Here is an 8,414-nt window from a genome sequence, read left to right as displayed (position 1 = left end):
AGACACAGAGAACAGACAACCGCTGTGGGTGGGGGGGGGAGAAATAAATAAATAATAAATCTTTTTTAAAAAATAAAATAAAGACAGTTTGAGGTTACATTTGCATATATGCTCACCAGCTAAAACTAAGACCCTTGTGAGTTCAGCAGAGCCTAAAATGCCAACTCTCATCAAATTCAATTAGGCATTTTACCCACGTGGCCGAGCTGAGTGTTTTAAGAACCTGTTTCCCTAAAGATGAGGATGGCATGAAATGAGGAAACAGACCAGCCCTGGGGGCTGACGGGCCTTCCTCTGCAGGTGGGGGTGGCAGGGGGACCTGAGCCCACGCCTCAGAACCCCTGAAGCAGTTTGGGTTTTGATGTGTCTTTCAGCAAAATGATGCCTCAACACCCAGGCCAGGTCTCTGCCTCGGAAGTCAGGGCCTCTGCCATCGTGCCCTGCCTGTGCCCTCCTGGGTCACTGGTACTTGAGGGTTTTGCAAACCTGACACACTTTGTCAAGGAAGAGCTGAGGTTCGCCATCCAGAACAAGCACCTCTGCCACCGGCTGTCCTCTGCGCTGGAGTCGGTCACCGCCAGCGACAGCCCCTCGAGATGTCCGTCATGAAGCTGAGGTCGGTTCCACGGCCGGGATATGATCTTTCAGCACGTATCGATTGTACACCCACCACGCGCACACCCGCCACACGCACACCCACCACACACACTCCCACCACGTGCACACCCACCACGCGCACACACACCACGAGCACACCCAGCACGTGACACCCACCACGCACACTCCCACCACGAGCACACCCAGCACGTGACACCCACCATGCACACTCCCACCACGCGCACTCCCACCACGAGCACACCCAGCACGTGACACCCACCACACGCACTCCCACCACGCACACTCCCACCGCACACACACCCACCATGTGCACTCTCACCACATGCACTCCCACAAGCACAGCCACCTGTGCACACCCACCATGTGCACGCCCTCCACATGCACAGCCACCACGCGCACACCCACCACGCGCACACCCACCACGCGCACTCCTGCCATGCGCACACCCACCACATGCCAGATGGGGCAGGTACTGGTGAATAAAACTAAATCGCTGCCCTCAGGAAGCTCGCCTCCTACCGGGAGGAGACAGACAATACATGGGGTAAGTAAAGGCATGATATGAGGGACCAATGCACGGAGAAAAATAAAGCAGGGGAGGGGCAGGGAGAGTGGGGCAGAGGTGAGGCAGGAGGCCAGGGAAGGCCTCACCAACAGTGACCTTAGACCTGAGCAGAGAGAGGGAAGGAGCCAGGTGGGTGCCCGGCAGAAGAGTGACACTGAGGCACTGATGCGGGGTGGGGTGGCGCACACGGAGGGCAGCAGGTGGCTGGGGGGAGTGCAGGGTGGGCAGCCGAGTACGAGTTCAGGTCATGAGTGGGGGTGGATCATGCTGGATCCTGTAGACTGTAAAGACATGACCCTTTACTCAGGGTGAGACAGGACCCTGTTGTGGCATTTTGGAGCAGAGCGGTGGCATGATCTCGTTGTATTTTGAACAGGCTGCCCTGGCTGGTGTGTTGAGAACAGACGGTGGGGAGTGTAGAGACATCGCAGCAATCCAGGCAGGAGACAGGAGGGCTGGGGAGCAGGGGGGAGCAGGAGGGGGGCAGGAGGGGTGCTGGAAGGGCGGATTCGGAACTCTGTGGAGCAGGAGGGGGCAGGAGGGGAGCTGGAAGGGCGGATTTGGAGCTCTGTGGAGCAGGAGGGGGCAGGAGGGGTGCTGGAAGGGTGGATTAGGAGCTCTGTGGAGCAGGAGGGGGCAGGAGGGGTGCTGGAAGGGTGGATTTGGAGCTCTGTGGAGCAGGGGTGGGCAGGAGGGGTGCTGGAAGGGTGGGTTCGGAGCTCTTGCAGGTGCAGCTGATTTACGGATAGCCTGGGCATAGGGTACGAGAAAGGGAGGACTCAGGGTGACGGCCAAGGTGTTGGCCTGAGCAGTGGTAAGGATGAAGCCCGTTTGCTGCTGGGCTTGGGAGACTGTGGGAAGTTGGGTGGGGGCCGGGGCAGGAGGGCCGTCCTGGTCCATCTGTCCAGCCCCGCAGGAGGGGTGTCAGGGCGCAGCTGGGTGTGTGGGTGGGCAGTTCAGAGGGGAGCCAGGGCCCGAGATGGAAAACTGGAGGCATCAGCGTGTAGTTAGAGCCAGGGCGCTGGGTGAGACCCCCTGCTGGGCCTGCATGGAGTGTGGTGAGGATTTCATCACCAGCGGGACCCGGGTTACCCACAGCGGAGCAGAGACCAGCAGCCCTGCGCTCCCTGCAGCGATGCCCATGGCCTCGGTGCCGTTGCTGCTCCCCCTTCAGTCCCCTGTCCGGTGCCTCAGTCTCCCCACTCGGCACCTTTCCTAAGACCCTGGGAGTAACCGAGTCAGGCAGGCAGCTGCTGGCGGTGCTGTCGTCTCGGGGTGGCAGGAGCTGAACGGTCAGTCATTTCGTTGGACTGTCCATGATTTCAACTTGAAGATCCACATAAGACGGTTCAAAGACAGGCGCATTTTGGACGAGGGGAGTAGAGTGGTCAAACAGAACTGAGTTTGAGGTGAGAGGGGCTCAGCACCTTTGTGACCCTGGGGGACGGCAGTGATGACCGGCTTAGGATCGACCTGAGGGTTCAATGAGACGATACTTGTTAAGAATCTAGCAAAGGGCCTGGTTGCTAGTCGGCACTCGATGTGTGGGTCCTGGGGTGACCTAAATGATGCCGTAACCATGAGGTGTCGTTATGGGCATTAGCTGTGTCCCATTAACTTCAGAGGAGGTCATGGAGGAGACGGACTTCCTACAAAATGTCCCATGAGGGACAGTGCCCGGCATAACACAGGGCACTCAGATTCCAATTTTCTGATTAAATGTGTTGAGATAACAGGACACATTGGAAACAAACTTCCCATAGATGGAGGGAAAGCATTTTGGAAGGATAACTGGAGTATTCTCCACAGGAAGGAGTGGGTAGCCTTCATGGAAACACTCCTTAAAGCCATCCAGCCCATCGGCTCTGATTCTGTGTTCACCAAAGTGACCTTGTAATTTTTTTATTTATAATTTTTTGAGATACCCGGGCCAGGGATTGAACCTGGGACCTCGTATGTGGGAAGCTGGCACTCAACCAGTGAGCCACATCGGCTTCTCTGACTTGGTTTTTTTATTTTCTGTTTTTGTTTTTGTTTTGTCCAGGAGGCACCGGGAACCAAACCCGGGACCTCCCACCTGGGAGTTGGGAGCTCAATCTCTTGAGCCACATTTGCTCCCATGATCTTGTGATTTTAAGTGAGTTTAATAAGTGGATTTTCCTATTGGGAAGAGAACATACCCACTGACCTACTTGAATATTCTCATCACCTTGGTTACTATAATTCTCATTTTAAAGTAAAACACTGAAGGAAGCAGATTTGGCTCAATGGATAGAGCATCTGCCTATCACATGGGAGGTCCAGAGTTCAAACCCAGGGCCCCCTGACCCATGTGATGAGCTGGCCCATGCGCAGTGCTTATGTGCACAAGGAGAGCCATGCCATGCAGGGGTGTCCCCCATATAGGGGAGCCCCAGGCACAAGGAGTGCACCCATAAGGAGAGCCACCCAGTGTGAAAAAAGTGCAGCCTGCCCAGGAGTGGCACTGCACATATGGAGAGCTGACACAGCAAGATGATGCAACCAAAAGACACAGATTCCTGGTGCCACTGATGAGAATATAAGCAGACACAGAAGAACACACAGCAAATGGACACAGAGAGCAGGACAACTGCAGGGAAGGAAGGCAGGGAAGGGGAGAGAAATAAGAAAAATAAATAAATGAAGTAAAACCCTGAGCCACAAAACCCATCGACAGCCATTTGAGCCACAGGAGTGAGTTTCCCAGATTCCAGGCACCTCCAGGAAGCTGGCAGATGGAGGGGCTGGCTCTGAAGGGGGAGGGTGGCCGAGGGGAGTGGTGCATGGGGACATCACAGGACGAGGAGCCGGAGGCCTGGCTTTGCGTCCTGGTTTTGTCGCCTGCTGGCCTGCTGCATGGGCCGGTGATTCCTGGGACATCCCTGGCACATTGCTACTGCCTACTCTGTGCCTCAGTTTCCTCACCCGTAAAATGAGGAAGCTGAACTCGATGGTCTTCAGAAAGCCTTTTCCAAATCTGACAGCCTGTGCCTCTGAGCTTTGCTCTATGTTCAAGCACTACCTCGTGGGAGAAGACCCTGTGTCCTCTTCCTCCTATCCTGATATCTGCAGGGGTGAAAGGAAAGGCTGGAGTTGGATTCCCGATGAAGACGCTGATGGCGATGCTAATAATAAGAATGACTGACACTTACATCACACTCACTAGAAGCAGACCTGGTTCAGAGCATGTTAACGGATTCGACCCCCACGACAGCTGCATGATGTAGGTCACATTGTCGAGTCCCGTGTTAGAGAGGAGGACGCAGGCTCGGCAGTGGCTGGTGACTTGCCTCGGTGCCTAGTGAGCAGTGAGGCTGAGTCAAGGCCGGCTGGGCCTCAGTCCTGACGGAGGCCTGTGCGGTTCTGGGTCCGAGATGTAAAGGTGGACTCCTCTCGCGTCTTCCCCCAGGCCGTGTTTCTCTAAACTGCGAGGCCCTCCGTCCAGGCAAAGACGCGTCGCTGTCGAATTCCAAGGAGAAGGGAAACAGCCCTTCCAGAGGGGATCGCGGTGTCTGAGCCCCATCGGTCCTGGGGGAGTTCAGGCCCCGACGCACTTGTGGAGGACCAGACCCTAAAGCAGGGCAGGGTTTGTCCTCTGAGGACCCCCAGGAATCCTCAGGGGGCATGGGGGAGGGGCTCACTCTACTGTTAGACGGGACAATGGGTGGTGGGCTTCACCTCCGCAGGTGGCACCCAGGCCTGGGTTGGGAGTGGGCTTGGGGTTCTGGTCCTCAGGAGCTGTTTGGGCATCACCAGAGTTGGAGGGGAGGGTGCCGGGACAGGCCAGGGTGGAGAGCGGGGAACGGGGCTGTCCTTGGCTCAGGGCAGAGACCTCAGCCAAGCAAGAGTCCTGGGGGTGCTCCCGAGGACGTTCCTGGCTCTGGGGCAGGGCCACGCTCACAAACACATCGTCTCCTGCTCTAAGTGACCACAGTTAGTGCCAGGAGCCATCAGTTTGACTGATCAAACTCATTTCAACATCCAAATGCATTATTAGAATAAGCTAAACTTTGATCGACTAGCATCACCAATGTAATCTTTTAAAATGTTTTTTTAATTATTATTTTTATTCTGCCCCCTGCCACCCGATGGCTCCCTTGTCTGCCTCCTCGTTGTCGGCTCCTCTTCTTTAGGAGGCACCCAGACCTGAGCCCTCCTGTGTGGGAGGCGAGAGTCCAACCACTTGAGCAGCTTCCACTCCCACCAGTGTAATTTCAACGAGCAGTTCTTCGATACCTTCATTATTCATTCTCCAGCGTGCAGGTGTGTGCAGAAGGGTTTCACACAAAAGTCTAGAGCTACCCCGCCACCCCCAGGTCCCTGAGCACTAGGGCTGCCCTATTTGCTGTGGTAGTAAAAGGCAGTGGGTGTGATGTGGCAGCTGATGCCTGGCGTTCTTTGCCCCCATTAAGCGTGTGCCTTTAGGATTTTGTAGGGCCCCTGGAGAAGATGAAAGGAAAAAGAGGTGATGGGAAAGGAATGAGATTGCCGTGGGCAAGGGCCGAAACAGGAAGGAGAAGACAGAGTGCCTGCAGGAAGTGAGCACCTCCTGCCCCTCCTGCTCGCTCTGCCTCCCCTCCCCACCTACCCACCCTCATGGCCCAGCAGAAAGCAAGTGAAAGTGCCCCGGTACGAGTCAGCCAAAGGGGCGCTGGTGCAAACACCAGGAATCTGTCAGCTTGTATAAAGAGCATTTATTTGGGCTAGAAGCTGTTGCCCTGTGCTGGAGCAAGAAGGCTGCTGCCTGCCTGGGCTCAGGCTTCCTGGGTTCCTCCTTTCCCGGGACTCGTTCCTCTCCAGGCTCAGCTCCTCTGCTCACTCCACAAGGCCAGGGTGGAGGGTCAGGCAAATGGCTCTTCTCTTCCCGGGGCCTCCGCTGTGTCCCATTGAGCTTCTCTCCTTCTCCCATATCTGCTGCTCTAGCTGCTCACTTCCCAGGCTCCAGGATCAAAACTCCAACCTCCTTCTCTGCCGCGTGGTTTTCTCTGTGAGCCCCCAGCCCCTTGGTCCTGCTGATGTGGACCAATCAGAGCCTTTTTTTTTTTTTTTTTTTTTTTTAATTTTTTATTGACTTTGTAATAATATTACATTAAAAATATATATGTGAGGTCCCATTCAACCCCACCCCCCCACCCCCCCTCTCCCCCCCCCAACAACACTCGTTCCCATCATCATGACACATCCATTGGATTTGGTAAGTACATCTTTGGGCACCTCTGCACCTCATATACATTGGTTCACATCATGGCCCATACTCTCCTCTATTCCATCATGTAGGCCCTGTCAATCAGAGCCTTAATCATTATTTAATCAAGTCAAAGTGAAACCTCTGAATCCAATAAAATCTAATATGCCCAGAGGAAAAGACCAGTTCACAAACATAACCCAATATCTATTGTTTGGAATTCATAAACAATATCACACTGCAGCCCCTACCTGACCACTTTCTAAGACGTAGTAGTTGGTAGTAGAAATGCCATTTGCAGATGAAGAGGTGCTAAGTTCATTGGCACAATGAATGCACCTCTGGCTGTGTGAAAGGCAGGTGTGGGCATTAAAAACCACGGGGTGTCTGATGCCCAGATGCCCAGCAGCCTCGGCCAGTCTGAACGTGTCCAGAGCCTCCAGGCTGCAGGGTACGCACCCCAGGTAAAGAGGCTTCACTCCCCCATTGTCCCAGGAAAAGGAAGCTGCCAGCTCCCGTTTGGCTCACTATGAAAAGCCTTTAAATAATCTCTTCAAACAAGTTATTTCCTTAATCCACAAGCAGTGGTTGTGCTGTTTTTATGCTGCTGTCTAGTTCTTGGTTTCTCAGCCCTTCTTCCTGCTCACATGACAGCCTGAGCCCCGGCTAAGTCCAGCAGCTCCCCTTCCTGAAGAGGGTGCACCCGGGGAACAGCCTCTGCGGGCAGACGGGGGTCCAGGAGGCAGCCACCAGCAGTGACCCACAAAGGGTAGGGACCTCGAGTCTGGGTCTCTCCCCCGTCCCCAGCCCTTGCAGGTCAGAAGCCCCGCAGGTGGGCTGTGAGCTGAGGCAGAGCTCTCTGACCCTCAGGGGTCACAGCCTCCTTGTGGTGGAAACTCAAGGGCCACCCTGAAGCAGCCCCAAGTTCAAAGGCTTTTCCAGGGCTTGTGTCCTCCCAAACCTGGGGCTGCTTTCCGAGCTTTGTGGGGCCTTGTATCCGGGAGCCAGGCCTTCCCCAGCCTGATGACCCCGAGGTGTCCCAGGTGCCCCCTCAGGCCACCCCCTCCTCGATGGCCTTTGGCTCCCTTTCTGACACCCTTTACGTGTCCTCCAGGAGTCAGAGAAGCTGGAGAGTGTGATCGCTGACCCAAAGGCCCAGATGGAGGTGCTCAGGAATGAGAAGCAGCACTTGACATACATGTGCAACCCCCACCCACCCGCGGGCATTTTCCGGGCTCAGAATGGGCGGAAGATGAGAGAAACCCCTTCATCCAGCAGATGCGAGGAGGAGCGCTGCAGAGCCCAGCAGCTGTGGCCTGGGGCAGCTGGAGAGTCCTCGCTGAATGCTGCTAACCCAGCGCCTCGACGCCAGGGAGGTCTGACTTTCTGCCAGCTCTGCTATCCCCGCAGCAGAGACTCCCGAGGAGGGGACCCGGGGACTCCACTGGGCCTCTCCACCCTGCCCGGAGCGGGCTGTGGACCAGGACCAGGGCATCGTCACCTCCACTCCAGGCTCAGGCCGAGCCACACCGGCCATGCCTAGAGCTCCGCTGGCCCCGGGGAGGGTCCTGCCGGCCTTTGCCCAGGATTCCCACCACTGGGGTTCCCACGGAAGAAGGGCTGCACCTTGGGTGGGGGGGCACTTCCCTCATCGCTGCTGCCACCACCCCTCAGAGGGGAGATGCAGTGAGAACGGCTTCAGTGGAGCTGTGCCTTGGCCTCTGGCAAAGGTGCCGTTGGTACCAGATGAGCATTTCCAAGGCCTTCAGTGCAGAACAAGGCATCGTGCTCTTTTGATGTTTGTTTCATACAACACTGGCGCGATGTTTCTAGGACTCTTCTCAGACCTGGTTTCTGCGAGCGTGGGGAGCTGCCATCAGGTGCAGCGGCTCACACCATGGTCAGATGGCGGGGGGGGGCTCGTCAGCCCCGGGGGGCAGGGGGGCTCGTGCAGACAGAGGCCGCCTTCCCTCGGCACCCAGGTGTTGATGCCAGCTCCGCGGGCACAACTGCAGGTCCTCTGTG

At 56.1% G+C, this 8,414-nt stretch overlaps 1 pseudogene; it reads left to right on the top strand.

Annotated features, from left to right (window-relative positions):
* The first annotated feature begins 345 nt into the window (after nt 1-345).
* Nucleotides 346-7,742, top strand: LOC101416108 (cyclic AMP-dependent transcription factor ATF-3-like; annotated as a pseudogene).
* The last annotated feature ends 672 nt before the right edge of the window (nt 7,743-8,414 follow it).

This window comes from Dasypus novemcinctus, chromosome 10 (assembly GCF_030445035.2).
Source record: "Dasypus novemcinctus isolate mDasNov1 chromosome 10, mDasNov1.1.hap2, whole genome shotgun sequence".
Lineage (NCBI taxonomy): Eukaryota > Metazoa > Chordata > Mammalia > Cingulata > Dasypodidae > Dasypus > Dasypus novemcinctus.
Note: the sequence above shows the minus strand (reverse complement) of the source record. Positions and strands in the feature narration are given on the sequence as shown.